We start from the raw sequence: 15,845 nt of genomic DNA on the forward strand, positions 1-15,845 counted from the left end.
CTTAGAAGTTGCCTAACACAGGGGGAAGTCTGTGGGCAATTCACCATCAAGCAAATAGTTCGCTGGTCCTCTTCCTTATATTATCACCGTTCATAATGCTATTATTGAATTTATTAGTTGCCTAACAGGGGAGTCTCTAGGCGGCTTGCAGTGAAGCGAAAGGTTCACGCGACCTCTTACTTGTAGTACTATTATTGGTAATATTCATGTTGTTATTGTAAGTTTAAGAGCACGCAAAACGGCTCAGAACAGCAGCTGTCGATATCTAACAAAGAAATCCACCTAAACCGACATCCTAACTGTGGGATTGGGGTGGGGGGAATTTATCAGCAACTGAGATCAACATCTTCCTGATTTTGGCTCTGAGGGACGCGGATTCATGAAGGTTTGGATGCCACAGCACCTGAAATGTCAAACGTGGGTGTTTTATTTTTTAAAAAGAGAAGTTACGGCGATCAATTCCTGGCACGACATTTGGTTTATTTTGGCTTAACTCCAGTTTACAATCCACAAGCTACAGAACCCCTAATGCAAAGTGTTTTTGCTCTCTGCAAATCTTTCCTTCCCAGAAGCCGCAGAAAGCCGTAGAGCTAACATTTTACTTTTATAATATACACACAAACACTTCGAAAGATTCCCACACTGTGTCTGGAAAGCCAGAATGCCTGACGAAACAAAGCAGTTGTGTCTTCATATTATTTTTTTATTTCTCTTCTGAAATTTGCACATTCATTTTGGTGGTGCAGAACTCCTTTCTGGAGACTTCCTCTAACTGCCTCCAGTCAAGTAGTTTTTATAAAATCTGGTTTGGAGCTTGACGTCCGCTGAGGGTTGCAACTTTGGTGGTTTATCCCAACTGGCCAAAAATCACTTTGCAAGCATGAGCTGCTCTTGTATTGGCTTGGTTCTGACAGCAAGAGCTTAACTCGCCTCCTCTTAGCAGGAGGGCTGAGGTTTTGGCGTTCCTTAGCTTCCCGAGACCACAGACACCCGAAGAATGAATGTCCCTTTTGAGAAGTCGAAGATGATCTTGTAGAAAAGGCGGGCAGCGGTTTGGACTCAGGGGGTACAATCATGTCAATACAGCAGACTTTTACTGCCTGGGCTCAGCAGTTTTGCACCTTCGTTTGTTAGCAGGTCTCTCGAACAGCTGCGGGGCAGGCAGAAATTCACCAGGTACAGCTTTTGCTTGTCATTGCTTTTCCATGGTATTTGGGTCAGTCTGACTTCTCCTCAGCCTTGGGCTCTGATAAAGGGCTCTGGAGTTAGGATTGCGGTCATCACCCTTGGACTGCATCCCCTGAAATTGATTTGGCACAGTTATTTATTGATTTCCTACATTTATAGGCCATCTTTTTCTCAAAGTGGTGTACCTGGTACTCCCCTTCCCTATTTGATCCCCACAACAACCCTCTGAGGTAGATGCAATATAGTAAAGGTAAAGGGACCCCTGACCATTAGGTCCAGTTGTGGCCAACTCTGGGGTTGCGGCGCTCGTCTCGCTTTATTGGCCGAGGGAGCCGGCGTACAGCTTCTGGGTCATGTGGCCAGCATGACTAAGCTGCTTCTGGCGAACCAGAGCAGTGCACGGAAATGCCGTTTACCTTCCCGCCAGAGAGGTACCTATTTATCTACTTGCACTTGTTGTGCTTTCAAACTGCTAGGTTGGCAGAAGCAGGGACCGAGCAACAGGAGCTTACCCCGTCTCAGGGATTCAAACCGCCGACCTTCTGATCAGCAAGCCCTAGGCTCTGTGGTTTAACCCACAGCGCCACCCGCGTCCCTTTGTCCAGGTCGTAAGGCTACTAGGTGGGCAGGACCGAGCAACAGGAGCTCACCCCATCACGGGGATTCAAACCACCGACCTTCTGATCAATTGTAAAAGCAGATGTGTAGCATAAAACGCATTAAAACAGGTTTATATAAAAACTGGTGTTTTCTTCGTTTAAAAACATTTTCTTCCATTTATTTCCCACCTTTTTGCTCTTTTTATTATTATATTTATCTCTCACCTTTCCTCCGATGAACTCAAGGTGGTGTTTGTGGTTCTGCACCTCCCAGACAACAACCTTGCGAAGTAGGTTAGCTTGTGACTGGCCCATACATACCTTCCAAATGTCCCTATTTTCCAGGGATGCCCCTGATTTAGAGAAGCTGCCCCGGTTTCTGATTTGATCCCAGAATGTCCCATTTTCCCTTAGGACGTCCCTATTTTCATTGGAGAAATGTTGGATGGTACGGAGTTATCCGACCCCTGAGCCGTCTGAAGGCAGTCCTGTATAGGAGAGTTATTAAAAAATGCTTAATGTTTTATAATGTTTCTATATATGTTGGAAGCTGCCCAGAATGCCTGGGGCAAACCCAGTAAGATGCCTCGGTTATAAATAGTAAAAATATCATTATGGAATGGGGCCTCCCTATTTTCATTGGAGAAATGTTGGAGGATATGCTCAGGAGCTTTGTGGCTCAATTCCCCTTACTGTTTTTATTATTATTCTAGAATCATAGAATTGTAGAGTTGGAATGCAGAAATCATCGCCAGCATTAACGAATACGTCAGTACTGCATTGACAAAAACATACCCGCATTCCCAAACGTTGAAGAGGCACTTCTAGTTATGTTGTGTGTGGATTTGAACCCTGATCTCCCAGGCCCTAGTACAGTGTTCTAACCGCTACACCACAGAACCTCTGACAGCCACCTATCCAGGCCTAGGCCTTCTTAGCCCCTGCAAGGTGAGGGCCTCCGGTGGCCTTAAGGCCACACCTTGCAGCTAATGGTTTATCAATGGCTATCGGTCACAACGTCTGTATCGAACCTCCACGGTCAGGAGCAGTTTACCACTAAATGCTGGCTGCTGGGAGAAGCAGTGGGGCATGACTATTCTTTCAACACCTACATGGTGATCTTCCAAGGGCACCCTTTTGCTTACTGCTATTACTTCTTTTTATAATGTACATAAAACAGAGGGGGAGAGAGACCCACTCGGCTAGGTGAGGAGCAAGTTGCTGGTCCTCATGGATCTTTAACCTCACCCAGCAGGCCTGTTCTCAGGTTCTTAGGCAAGCGTGAGGGGTCTCTGGTCCTCCAGATGTTGTCGAACTACAGTTCCCATCATCCCTGGCCGTTGGCTGTGCTTGCAGGGGCTGATGGGAGTTGTAGTCCAGTGTGGCGGGGAAAGATTTGCCAGTCAGCGCAACGATGATTATTCCTTCGCCGTGTTTATCTGGGCATCCATAGACAAAGACTTTGCTTGCATGTTTACATGTGCCAGGAACACAGTGACATTTCGTTCCTGCATGTTCCAAGGCTGATTCACAACTTTAAATCTGATGCAGTTGTCTTCTGCTGTTCTGTTTACAAAGTTCTGACCTTATTGGATGGGCAGCTGACCTCTTGCAAAGCTCGTGCTGCTTGCACCAGCTGACGGAGCAGCTGAGCTCTTGCAAGGCGCTCTACTTTGATTTTCCCTGATGTGCCTTTGGCCCGAAACTTTGTCCCACCTCCCCAGAACCCACTAGGGCCTCTCCACTGCTCTCCTGATCCTTTCATAGAATTGCAGAGTCGGAAGGGACTATGAGGCTCATCAAGTCCAGCCCCACTGTGATGCAGGGATCTTTTACTCAACATGGAGCTTGAACCCACAACCCAGAGATGCCACTATGCCACCATGAATCTCTCCTACTCGACCCTTTCTCGCCCTTCTGAAAAAACCCACCCAACTCATTTGGGCATATCCTTCCCATTAGCCTTGAACCTGCCATCTCTCTCCTCCTCCTCCTCCTCCCCGCAGCGTTGAAATGAAGCTTATAAGGGTTGTGGCTAAGCTCTGTCCGACTCAGAGCAGATCCATTGGAATGAATGGGTCTACTCTGCATACAACCCTAAGCTTGTGAGAGCGGAGACCTCCTCCACCACTTTTGCCTTTCCATCAAGGATAACGCAATGTTAATAATCGTCGAGTTTTGCTGCAAAGGAAGCCTGTTATGTATTGAAGTTTCAGTTCTGTTCTGGGCCTGTGAATAAACAAGAGCTGTTTGAAGAATCGCTGTGTCGTCTGATATGTTCACCCACAACTGAACACTGGCGACGAGGATGGGATGGATGGACATCGGAGCACAGCCAGATGCAGCCACCCTCTGAGCGGAGCTGAATCACTGAGCTGAAACACCGAGCGAAATCACTGAACAGAACCAATTCAGAGCTGACCGTTCTGGCTAGAGACTATGTTCACTGGACAAACTGCACATGTAAAGCTGTATGGTGAATAGGGTCAATTTATATGCTTATGTTCCTTACGGAAACCAATAAAGGTATTGCTGTATGGAATGGAACCACAGTGGTGCCCCGCAAGACGAATGCCTCGCAAGACGGAAAACCCGCAAGACGAAAGGGTTTTCCATTTGCGAGTTGCTTCGCAAGACGAATTTCCCTATGGGCTTGCTTCGCAAGAAGAAAGCCCATAGGGAAATCTCCGGGGACCTCTTTTAAATGCTGGCGGTGGGGAGCAAAGCCTTTCCCCCCCTCCGGCCTTCAGAAGAGGTCCAGGAAGGCCGGCGGGGGCCGAAAGGCTTTGCTCCCCACCGCCAGCATTTTAAAAGCAGTCTGGGATAGCAGGGAAGCGCTTCCCGCTATCCCGGACGGCTTTTGAAGGCTGGCGGGGGGCGAAAGTCTTTGTCCCCCCTGCCTGCCTTCCCAGGGGCTTTTAAATTGCCCTGGGACAGCAGAGAAGTCCTCCGCTGTCCCGGGGCGATTTTAAAATGCTGGGGGTGCGAAGAAAAGCCCTTGTCCCCCCCCCCAGCCTTCAGAAGAGGTCGGGGGACAGACTGTCCCCGGACCTGGTCTGAAGGCGGTTTCCATAGGAACGCATTGATTGATTTTCAATGCATTCCTATGGGAAACCGTGCTTCGCAAGACGAAAAACTCGCAAGAAGATAAAACTTGCGGAACGAATTAATTTCGTCTTGCGAGGCACCACTGCACTATGATTGTAACTAATGCCTTATCTCGGTGGGGAGGGGTGTTATGTATTGAAGTTTCGGTTCTGTTCTGGCCTGTGAATAAACAAGAGCTGTTTGAAGAATCGCTGTGTCGTCTGACATATTCACCCACAACTTAACAAAGCCCAAAGCATTACTTCGGAAATGACGCCATTGTCCCACTCGCCTCCTGAGTCTTTGGCGGGAGAAAGAGGACGCTTGATGGTTGTCTAGCAACCACCAGCTGGTTTTGCTACCCCACACAACTTGTTCTAGGCCCGGAAGAATGTTTGGCTGATTCCCTCTGGTGGAGCACCTTTTTCACATGCAGAAGGTCTCAGGTTCGAGCCCCAGTGTCTCCTGTTAGGGCTGGGAACATCCCCTGCCTGGAACTATGGAGAAATGCTACCAGTCCGTGTGGACATTACTGAGCTGGGTGGACCAATGGCCTGACTCAGTGTAAGGGAGCGTCCTCTGTTTCTATAGCCTTGGCAGCCATCTTGTTTAGGAACACCACAACCTCCATAACACTCAAATTGCACCAGGGACCACAACTTTCTCAACACCATACAACCCTCCCGTTAGGAGAGCCAAGTTTGATGGGGGTGTGTATTCAAATACCCGCCCCCCCCCCTTCATGGTTGTGAAGGGCCCTGAGATCTGCAGATGAGGGGCAATATACAAATTTAATAAATTATTATTATTATTAAGTACCGTATTTTTCGCCCTATAGGACGCACTTTTTCCCCTCCAAAAATGAAGGGGAAATGTGTGTGCGTCCTATGGGGCCAATGCAGGCTTTCGCTGAAGCCTGGAGAGCGAGAGGCGTCGGTGCGCACCCACACCTCTCGCTCTCCAGGCTCCAGGAAGTTATCCGCAAGCCTTGCGCGCCCGGGGAACTCCCCCCAGGCGCGCAAGGCTTGCGGGCGGCAGCCTGCAGCGCGGAGCACGGGGCGCCCTTTGGAGGACGCCCCGTGCTTCGCACAGGTGTCGGCAAGCCTTGCGCACCGGGGGGAGTTCCGCGTAGGGCTCCCCACGCTGCGGATAGCAGCCTGCCGCCCGGTGCGCGTGGCGCCCTGAAGCAGAGCGCCCTGCGCGCCAGACAGACATCGGTCAGCCCCACAAGCTCGGGCGCAGCGCCGCCATCCCACTGTTCCCCGACCTGGTTTTGGGGGGGAATAAAGGGAAAAAAATTCCTTTATTTCCCCCCCAAAAAAGTAGGTGCGTCCTATGGGACGGAGCGTCTTATGGGATGAAAAATACGGTAAATTTGTATACCACCCTATACCCGTACATCTCAAAAGACAATGACAATACCCCAAAATACATAACAAAAACAAAGACAACCCAATAAGCAGAGGGTTGTGTATCTGTTGATGAAGATGATTAAAAATATCTGAATAGTTTTTTGTTAGTTGGTGGGGAACAGATTTTTGCTCCTCTGACCACATTTCAGGTGCTTCTCTTCAGAGCCAGCTTCCTTCAGAGGAGCCTAGGCTGCGGCAAAAACTCACATAATACACTGTACATTTAAAGCACTTTGAACAGTCACGGTTTCTCCTGAAGAATCTTGGGAGCTGTAGTTTTTTTAAAGGGCGCTGAGAGTGCTTAGGAGACCTCTATTGCCCTCCCAGAGCTACAATTCCCAGAGCGGTTTAACAGCCATTCCGTCTTGCCAGAGAATTGTAGCTCTGTGAGGGGAGCGGGAAGGGGCAACTCTGGGCGCCCTTGCCAAACTACAACTCCCAAAATTATTTGGGGGGGCCGCTACTGTTTAAAGTCACAGTGCTTTAAAAGCGAGGTGCGAACGTGGCCACCATCCAACCCCGTTCGAGCAGGCAGAGGAGAGAGACTCCCGGGCCGAATGGCTTTTGGAGATTATTTTACAGCCCCTAGCTGCTCTCCCACAGAATGTGCCCAAGTCATATGCCTCACAATCTCCACCCCAGAGACACGAGCCAGGAACTGATCCAGAAGTCCCCCTCCTTTAAAATTTGGGTTGGGGTGATTCCCATTAAATCGACCCGCCCTGTGCAGGCCCCGAGATGTTATCTCTTCCCAACCCTCCACCTGTCACGTCCGAGTGAGGTGCGGGGACGAGAGGGCTATTGATCTGTGGGTCCTGCTGGCTGGCTTTCCAGCTGACTAATACGGATCTTTTTTTAAGTCCCTGGAGAGGGGATGACATCAGTCCCCGAGGGGCTTGGCCCTGCCAGGGCAGAGTAAAATTAGCTCCTGCAGGCAACCACCGGGAACTAAATATGGATGTCGGTCGTTCCCCATCTGGCAGCCGCGGGACGGCCTGTGTTTCACAGCATGTGAAAGCGTGACCTATTCCTGAGCCAGGAGGACACACGGTTGGCCCGAGAGCACGAGCCTGGATTTGGGAGGGCTCCCAGACCAAGGAGACCAGCGGTGGCTTCATCTTCCTCAATACCTATTGGGGCATCTGTGACAGGAGCGGGCCAGCAATAAATCACAGTGAGCGACCTGGAGTTAACTCTTTAGTAGCAAACACAGGAGTTAGTAGAAGTAGGGAAAGCAGTGTAAGGTAATTAAAAAAATTTGGGAAATGATATACAACGAATTGAAGAAAATGTTCCATTCAACATTTGTTAAAAAACCAGATTGTAGGGATTGTAGGGAAAGACCTGCCAAAAAAGTTGAAAAACATCTTCATGTATGCGACAACGGCCGCGAGAGTTCTGGTAGCACAAGGATGGAAGACTGAAGAAACCCCAACTAAAGAATCATGGCAAGAAAAATTGACGGACTATGCAGAACTGGCAAAACTGACATGTAAGCTACGGGACAAGGATAACTGTGACTTTAAGGATGAATGGGAACCCTTTACAAAGTATCTGAAGACGCAACAAAGCGAACTGGACTCCTTGGCAGGTTTTGAATAAACATTCGCAAACTCTTTATTGATAATAATCAGCTAAATAGTTTGAGGATCTATACAACTTTGTAACATGCAGAAAACAGCATTCTTAGAGAAACCAAAGACTGGAACTGAGGGAAGTCGGGGGGTGGGTTTTGTGGGGGGGGGAGGGAGGAAAAATGGGGGGGGGATAAGGATGATATGTTTTTGGATAATATGTCTTGTTATAATTTTGAATTAAAAAAAGAGAAAAAAAGAAAGCAGTGTTGAGCTCAGGTGCTGTTGTCGTTCTTCCCATTGGGGCATCTGTGACAGGAGCGAGCCAGCAATAAATCACAGCGAGTGACCTGGAGTTAACTCTTTAGGACACAGGAGGCTCAGGCCCAAGGAGCACAGTAACCCACTCTTTTAATTCAGCTGTGATTTGTGTATACATAATCTTAGAATACAGTGGTACCTCAGGTTACATACACTTCAGGTTACATACTCTTCAGGTTACAGACTCCGCTAAGCCAGAAATACTGCTTCAGGTTAAGAACTTTGCTTCAGGATGAGAACAGAAATTGGGCTCCGGTGGCGCAGCGGCAGCGGGAGGCCCCATTAGCTAAAGCGGTGCTTCAGGTTAAGAACAGTTTCAGGTTAAGAATGGACCTCTGTAACGAATTAAGTACTTAACCTGAGGTACCACTCAGGGACATGGGTGGGGCTGTGGGTTAAACCACAGAGCCTAGGACTTGCCGATCAGGGGTCCCTTTACCTTTACCTTTACCTTTACCTTAATCATAGAATTGCAGAGTTGGAAGTGACCGCAAGGATCATCTAGTGCAACCCACTGCAATGCCAGAATATTTTTCTCAACATGGGGCTCAAACCCACGACCTTGATGTTAAGAGTCTCATGCGCTACCAACTGAGCTATCCCTCAAGACTTTTTTATAGCCAACATCACTCAGCTACAGCCAATGAGACGCTTCGGAATATTCGTTCCTCAGTGTTCCATAGCTGCCACCTCGGTCCATCACCTTTTGATTGACACCAGTAGGGTTGCCATACAGTGGTACCTCAGGTTACATACGCTTCAGGTTACAGACTCCACTAACTCAAAGATCGTGCTTCAGGTTGAGAACTTTGCTTCAAGATAAGAACAGAAATCGGCGGCAGCAGGAGGCCCCATTAGCTGAAGTGGTGCTTCAGGTAGAGAACAGTTTCAGGTTAAGTACGAAGAACGAATTAAGTACTTAACCCGAGGTACCACTGTATTTCAAAGAGTGAAAATTTGGAGGGAAACAATCGTTAAAAACGGCTGCCATGGGCTGCCGTATGTCCAGATTTTCCTGGACATTTCCCCAATTTCCGCTCAGATGATGCTTGCGGCTACAGTAATCCAGATACGTCCAGACATATGACAACCCTAGACCTGTTACCTTCTCAGCTTCCGACACCTCATATTTCCAGGCTACTCCCTCTTATGACCTGTAATTTTCCCACCATCACTCCATGGTCTCTGAGCCTTCTTCCCCTGGGGCCTCCACAGCCAGCTCCGTCCACCACTCCTGCATCCAGCCTGTCCCTGACATGTGGGACTTGAACCCAGGACCCTGACGTTAAAAGTCTCATGCTCAACCAACTTAAACTCCCAGTCTCAGCGTAAGTAGCATCGCAGTTGAGATTCAGTGGTATGAGACAGCTGTAAGTGCATAGAGCATGTGACTCCCTACTTTTACGTTTCCGAGCACAATTCAAAGTGTTGGTGTTGATCTTTAAAGCCCTAAATGGCCTCAAAGGCCCAGTATACCTGAAGGAGCGTCTCCACCCACATCGCCAGACTTCTTTATTACTTTTCCGTTTGTGCTTACCTGAAGGAGCGTCTCCTCCCCCATCGTTCTGCCCGACACTGAGGTCCAGCGCCAAGGGCCTTCTGGTGGTTCCCTCACTGTGAGAAGCAAAGCTACCGGCAACCAGGCAGAGGGCCTTCTCGGTGGTGGCTCCCGCCCTGTGGAACACCCTCCCACCAGATGTCAAAGAGATAAACAACTACCTGACATTCAGAAGACATCTGAAGGCAGCCCTGTCCAGAGAAGTTTTTAATGTGTGACATCTTAGTGTATGTTTGGTCTCTTGTTGGAAGCCGCCCAGAATGGCTGGGGAAACCCAGCCAGATGGGCGGGGTAAAGTAAAAGTTAAGGGTCCCCTGACCGTTAGGTCCAGTCGTGGCCGACTCTGGGGTTGCGGCGCTCATCTCGCTTTATTGGCCGAGGGAGCCGGCGTACAGCTTCCGGGTCATGTGGCCAGCATGACTAAGCTGCTTCTGGCGAACCAGAGCAGCGCACGGAAATGCCATTTACCTTTCCGCCGGAGCGGTACCTATTTATCTACTTGCACTTTGACGTGCTTTCGAACTGCTAGGTTGGCAGGAGCAGGGACCGAGCAATGGGAACTCACCCCGCTGCGGGGATTCAAACCGCCGACCTTCTGATCGGCAAGTCCTAGGCTCTGTGGTTTAACCCACAGCGCCACCCGTGTCCCTATGGGCGGGGTACAAATAAATTATTATTATTATTATTATTATTATTATTATTATTATTATTATTATTATTATCTTTTAAGGCAGGTTTACCCATTGTGGTGCTCTCTACATATCGCAGGACTACAACTCCCATCATTCCTGACCGCTGGCTTGGCTAGCTCGAAGGATCTGTTCAGTTTTTGACAGGCAATGTCAAAACTGTGGACTGAGCTATCCTATTCGAGGTCTCCTGTTCAGACAGTAATGCGTACAATTTGGAAACCCATTTTTTGTGTGTGGAGGGGTATCCTGACAGTTTAGCCAAATGCGACCCTGGTCTTCTGCCCCAAAATTCCTTCCCTTAAGGATCCCACGCACAAAGCCCTCTCTCCAGCAGTTGCAATTCAGAAGCGATCTCGTCGCGCCGATGCCATTCTTTTAGGATTGTTTTGTTGTAGTAATAATAATAATAATAATTTATTTATACACCACCCATCTGGCTGGGTTTCCCCAGCCACTCTGGGCGGCTTCCAACAAAGTATTAAAATACAGTAGTCTGTTAAACATTAAAAGCTTCCCTAAACAGGGCTGCCTTCAGATGTCTTCTAAAAGTCTGGTAGTTGTTGTTCTCTTTGACATCTGGTGGGAGGGTGTTCCACAGGGCGGGTGCCACCACCGAGAAGGTCCTCTGCCTTGTTCCCTGTAACTTGGTTTCTCGCAGTGAAGGAACCGCCAGAAGGCCCTCGGCGCTGGACCTCAGCGTCCGGGCAGAACGATGGGAGTGGAGATGCTCCTTCAGGTAAGCACAAACGGAAAAGTAATAAAGAAGTCTGGCGAATTGCGGCCTCTCGCCTGAACCAGGTTTCCCTCCTGTTCGTTTCCAGACTTGAGCTCCCTTTTGTGGGGCGAGGAGAAGAGAGTTTCTTTAGGCGGAGAATTTCGTGTAGGAATTTGGCAGCTCAGCCAAATCCTTTGTAAATACATTTTTTTTAAAAAGGAGCAAACCCCAGGCAGCCAAAAAATGAAATAGAAAAGGAGCAGAGAGGAAGGTGTAAGGACACGTCTAAAAGAGAGCCGGTTTTTCGTTCCAAGTTCCCATCATCAGAGGAAGCAGAGAGCGCCTAAGGGTTGCACACCTGTGTTGAGGAAGGGGGGGATGCAAGCCACCCTCTGATTTCTGCTACTTGGCACTGTTTCTGTGGGAAGTTTTGTTCTTCAGTACTGAGTTGGACACTACTTAGTTTTGGGGGTGAGGGGTGGGGAAGAAATTTGATCCATTTCGCACCCGAACCTGAACCGGAAGCTAACCTGCGCTCTCCGAAACAATGCGCCAAGCAAAACGCAGGGCTCCCCCGGAAATTTGCCCTTCTCCAAGGTTTGCAGTTCAGCCCTCTCTCAGTGTTCCCCAACCTTGGGCCTCTAGCTGTTTTTGGACTACAACTCCCATCATCCCTCGCTAGCAAGACCAGTGGTCAAGGATGATGGGAATTGTAGTCCAAAAACAGCTGGAGGCCCAAGGTTGGGGAACACTGCGCGGTTCTCAACCTGTGGGTCCCCAGATGTTGTTGGACTACAACTCCCATCATCCCTGAGCTCTGGCCTTGCTGGCTAGGGGTGAAGGGAGTTGTAGTTCAACAGAATCTGGGGACCCACAGGTGGAGAAAGGCTGCTCTATTGCATGGGTAGGCAAACCGAGGGTCCTCTAGACCAGGGGTAGGCAACCTAAAGCCCAGGGGCCGGATCCGGCCCAATCGCCTTCTAAATCCGGCCCGTGGACGGTCCAGGAATCAGTGTGTTTTTACATGAGTAGAATGTGCCTTTTTATTTAAAATACATCTCTGGGTTATTTGTGGGGCCTGCCTGGTGTTTTTAAATGAGTAGAATGTGTGCTTTTATTTAAAACGCACCTCTGGGTTATTTGTGGGGCATAGGAATTCGTTCTCCCCCTCCCGTCAAAATATAGTCCGCCCCCCCAAGGTCTGAGGGACAGTGGACTGGCCCTTCTGAAAAAAGTTTGTTGTCCCCTGTATCTAGGCAGATCGTGTGTAAAAAAAGAGGGAGGGAGCATTTGTTTGAGTAAAGCGTGCTTAGAAATGCACACGTTCCTGGGAAATACGACACAACTTTGCATTACCCTCGGAAAAAATTGCTCTGGAGAAAGGTGTCCACGTAGTAAAATTACATAGAAAAACACGTGTTGGGGAAAATTCATACTAAAATGCTGGTGGATTTTCATGAGATTTTTTTTTTAAAAAAGCCCTAAACTGTTGTGGAGAAGCGACTGGAAAAACGAGAAACTGAGATAAAATGAGATGGGTGGAGTTTTGCTCCAGATGCTTCAGTACCAACGTCTGCACTTGAGCATGAAAGTTAATAATAAGAATAAGAATAGTAAATTTTATTTATACCCAGCCTTCCCCAGCCAAGACTGGGCTCAGGGCAGCTAACAACCAATAATAAAAACAAGTTGATTAAAATGCAATTTAAAAACAAGATTAAAATACAACATTAAAACATTAGGATGCAGCCTCTTCACAGGAGGAAAAAGGAAAAAGAAAGAGGGGGAGGGAATCAAACTGATTCCAAGCCAAAGGCCAGGCGGAACAACTCTGTCTTACAGGCCCTGCAGAAAGAAATCGGATCCCGCAGGGCCCTGGTCTCATGAGACAGAGCGTTCCACCAGGCCGGAGCCAGTGCTGAGAAGGCCCTGCCTCTGGTTGAGGCTAATCTGACTTCCTTAGGGCCCGGGACCTCTAGAGTGTTGCTATTTATGGACCTTAAGGTCCTCCGTGGGGCATACCGGGAGAGGCGGTCCCGTAGGTACGAGGGTCCTAGGCCGTGAAGGGCTTTAAAGGTCAAAAACAGCACCTTAAATCTGACCCTGTACTCCACCGGGAGCCAGTGCAGCTGGAAAAGCACTGGGTGAATATGCTCCCATGGCAGAGACCCCGTGAGGAGCCTCGCTGCAGCATTCTGCACCCGCTGGAGTTTCTAGGACAGCTTCAAGGGCAGCCCCACGTAGAGCGAATTACAGTAGTCAAGCCTGGAGATGACCGTTGCATGGATCACTGTGGCCAGGTCGGGGCGGGAAAGGTAAGGGACCAACTGCTTGATGCGGCGAAGGTGGGAAAATGTCGCCTTGGCTGTTGCTGTAACCTGCGCCTCCGTGGAAAGGGAGGCGTCAAGGATTACACCCAAACTCTTAACGGAAGGCAATGGCACTAATTGGGCCCCCGCAAGAGAAGGGCGTTGGTCCCTCATCCCCATGCCATCCCGACCCAGCCATAGGACCTCTGTCTTCGAAGGATTTAGTTTCAATCGGCTCCCACAAAACCATCCAGCCACAGCTTCCAAAGATCTGGTCAGATCTCCAGGATCTTTAGGTTGACGAGAAGAGACTCTGTGGGGGACTGGTTGGATGCAACTGGAGAACCAGTTGAGGAACCACCGAGGGAAGAAGGCTGAGAGCCCAGGGAGTGGTGGTGGGATGATCATAAATGGTCAGAGGGGGAAGACTGGGGAGAGGAGGAGTCAGAAGCTGAAAGGGTAACATGGCGTAATGCTTTGAAAGAGAATATGATGAAAATGATGTATAGATGGTATATTGCACCAGTGAAATTAGCTAAAATGTATAAGACAAATAGTAAATATTGGAAATGTAAAGAAAATGAAGGAACATTTTATCATATGTGGTGGCAATGTAAAAAAAGAAAGAACTTCTGGGAAATGATATATAATGAGTTGAAATATACATTTTTTTAAAAACCAGAAGCATTTTTACCTGGTATTATAGGTCAGGACATTAATAGGCAAGAAGTTAAATTGTTTTTATATGCAACAACTGCGGCAAGAGTGTTGTTAGCCCAGAAATGGAAACAAGAAGAAATTCCGACGAAAGAAGAATGGCAGACGAAATTAATGGACTATGCAGAATTGGACAAATGACAGGAAGGATTCGAAACCTGTGGGACCAGAGATTTACAGAAGATTGGAAGAAGTATATTAATTATTTGAAGAGCAACTGCAATCAACAAATTACGCTAGTAGGACTACAAGAAGTTTGTAAAGGAGAAAAAGATAGAGATATTGGTTATGAGTTTGAAATGTAATAGGGAAGATAAGAAATGCATACTGAGAGATTAGATTGGAAAATTTTCAGACAGGATTTTGGAAGTCAAAAATTTGAATAAGATGTAAAAGTATGTTTAATTACTGTTGAAAATGATATGTAAAAAAACTAATAAAAATTATAATGATGAAAGGGTAACATGGTGTAGGGACGCGGGTGGCACTGTGGGTTAAACCACAGAGCCCAGGACTTGCCGATCAGAAGGTCGGCGGTTCGAATCCCCGTGACGGGGTGAGCTCCCGTTGCTCGGTCCCTGCTCCTGCCAACCTAGCAGTTCGAAAGCACCTCAAAGTGCAAGTAGATAAATAGGTACCACTCTGGCGGGAAGGTAAATGCCGTTTCTGTGCTCTGGTTCGCCAGAAGCGGCTTAGTCATGCTGGCCACATGAGCCGGAAGCTGTACACCGGATCCCTCGGCCAATAAAGCCAGATGAGCGCCGCAAGCCCAGAGTCGACCACGACTGGACCTAACGGTCAGGGGTCCCTTTACCTTTAACATGGTGTAGTGAGCAGGGAGAGTCTGTGGCAGAGAGAAGTTCAGAATTAAGAGGCAAAAACTGAAGCAGGAAAGGAGGGATGTCAAGAGGCAGAGTGTGATGGCCTGGGAATCCGATTCAGAGGCTGAACCGGAGGAATCCCAGCCTGCACAGGAGTCCCCGCCTCCAGGGCCGGCTGAACTGGGGCAGGGCCTTGATTCTGAAGTGCCTGCACCTGTGCCGGATCCTCAGGAGCAGGCACCAGGTGAGCCCACTCTGGCTCCAGAGGTGGTTGAGGACTCAGTGCCTATAGGTGAGTCTCCCCCTGGGCCCAGTAACCCTTCGGCCTCTCCTGAACTGCAGAGGCTCAGGGCAGAGAGGCGAAGGGAACTGGTTTCTCCCAGGAGGAGTGCTCGCCTTAAGGCCAGGAGAGGCGGGTCTCCTGGGGGCCGGGACCGCCCCTGGCCTCAGAGAAGATAAAGGCCAGTCAGCCCGGTCCCAGGCTACGGGAGCAATGTTGTTGTTGAGTACCTGTTCCTGCCCGGACCCAGACCTGACCCTCCAGTGTTCCTGTCCCCGCCCGGCTTTCTGCTTCGGACCTCGCCCCGCTCCTTGTGAACTGTTTCCAGGCTAGTGACCCAGGACCGGACTTTGACTACGCCAAAGGTAACCTTCCCCCCGGGGCCAGCACACAGAGATGCGTCCAGTTGGGGAAGAGACACGGCTGTCTTCCCCTCATGCTGGAACAAGCTCCCTTCCCTCCTTGTCTCCCAGAACCAGAAGAGGCATGAAAAGGGCAGAGGGGAGGTTGAATGCAGGCAGGCGCAGTCTCTGATTGCTTGGGGAAAGCTTTGGAGAGGAGACTTAAGCAGC

The 15,845-nt window shown here is 49.0% G+C and overlaps 1 protein-coding gene and 1 long non-coding RNA gene across 3 annotated transcripts in view; one reads left to right on the top strand and one right to left on the bottom strand.

Annotated features, from left to right (window-relative positions):
• The window catches only part of LOC309376063 (SPARC-related modular calcium-binding protein 1-like), a 68,366-nt gene that overhangs the window by 968 nt on the left and 51,553 nt on the right, over positions 1-15,845 (top strand). The gene's annotated exons all lie outside the window — the stretch shown is intronic.
• Positions 464-2,518, bottom strand: LOC309375751. Its single transcript, XR_014171026.1, has 2 exons — positions 2,109-2,518; positions 464-1,300 (listed from the first exon to the last, which is right to left on the bottom strand). It is a non-coding gene; the product is annotated as an uncharacterized lncRNA (long non-coding RNA).

This window comes from Podarcis melisellensis (genome assembly GCF_964234715.1).
Source record: "Podarcis melisellensis genome assembly, chromosome: 8".
NCBI classification, from domain to species: domain Eukaryota; kingdom Metazoa; phylum Chordata; class Lepidosauria; order Squamata; family Lacertidae; genus Podarcis; species Podarcis melisellensis.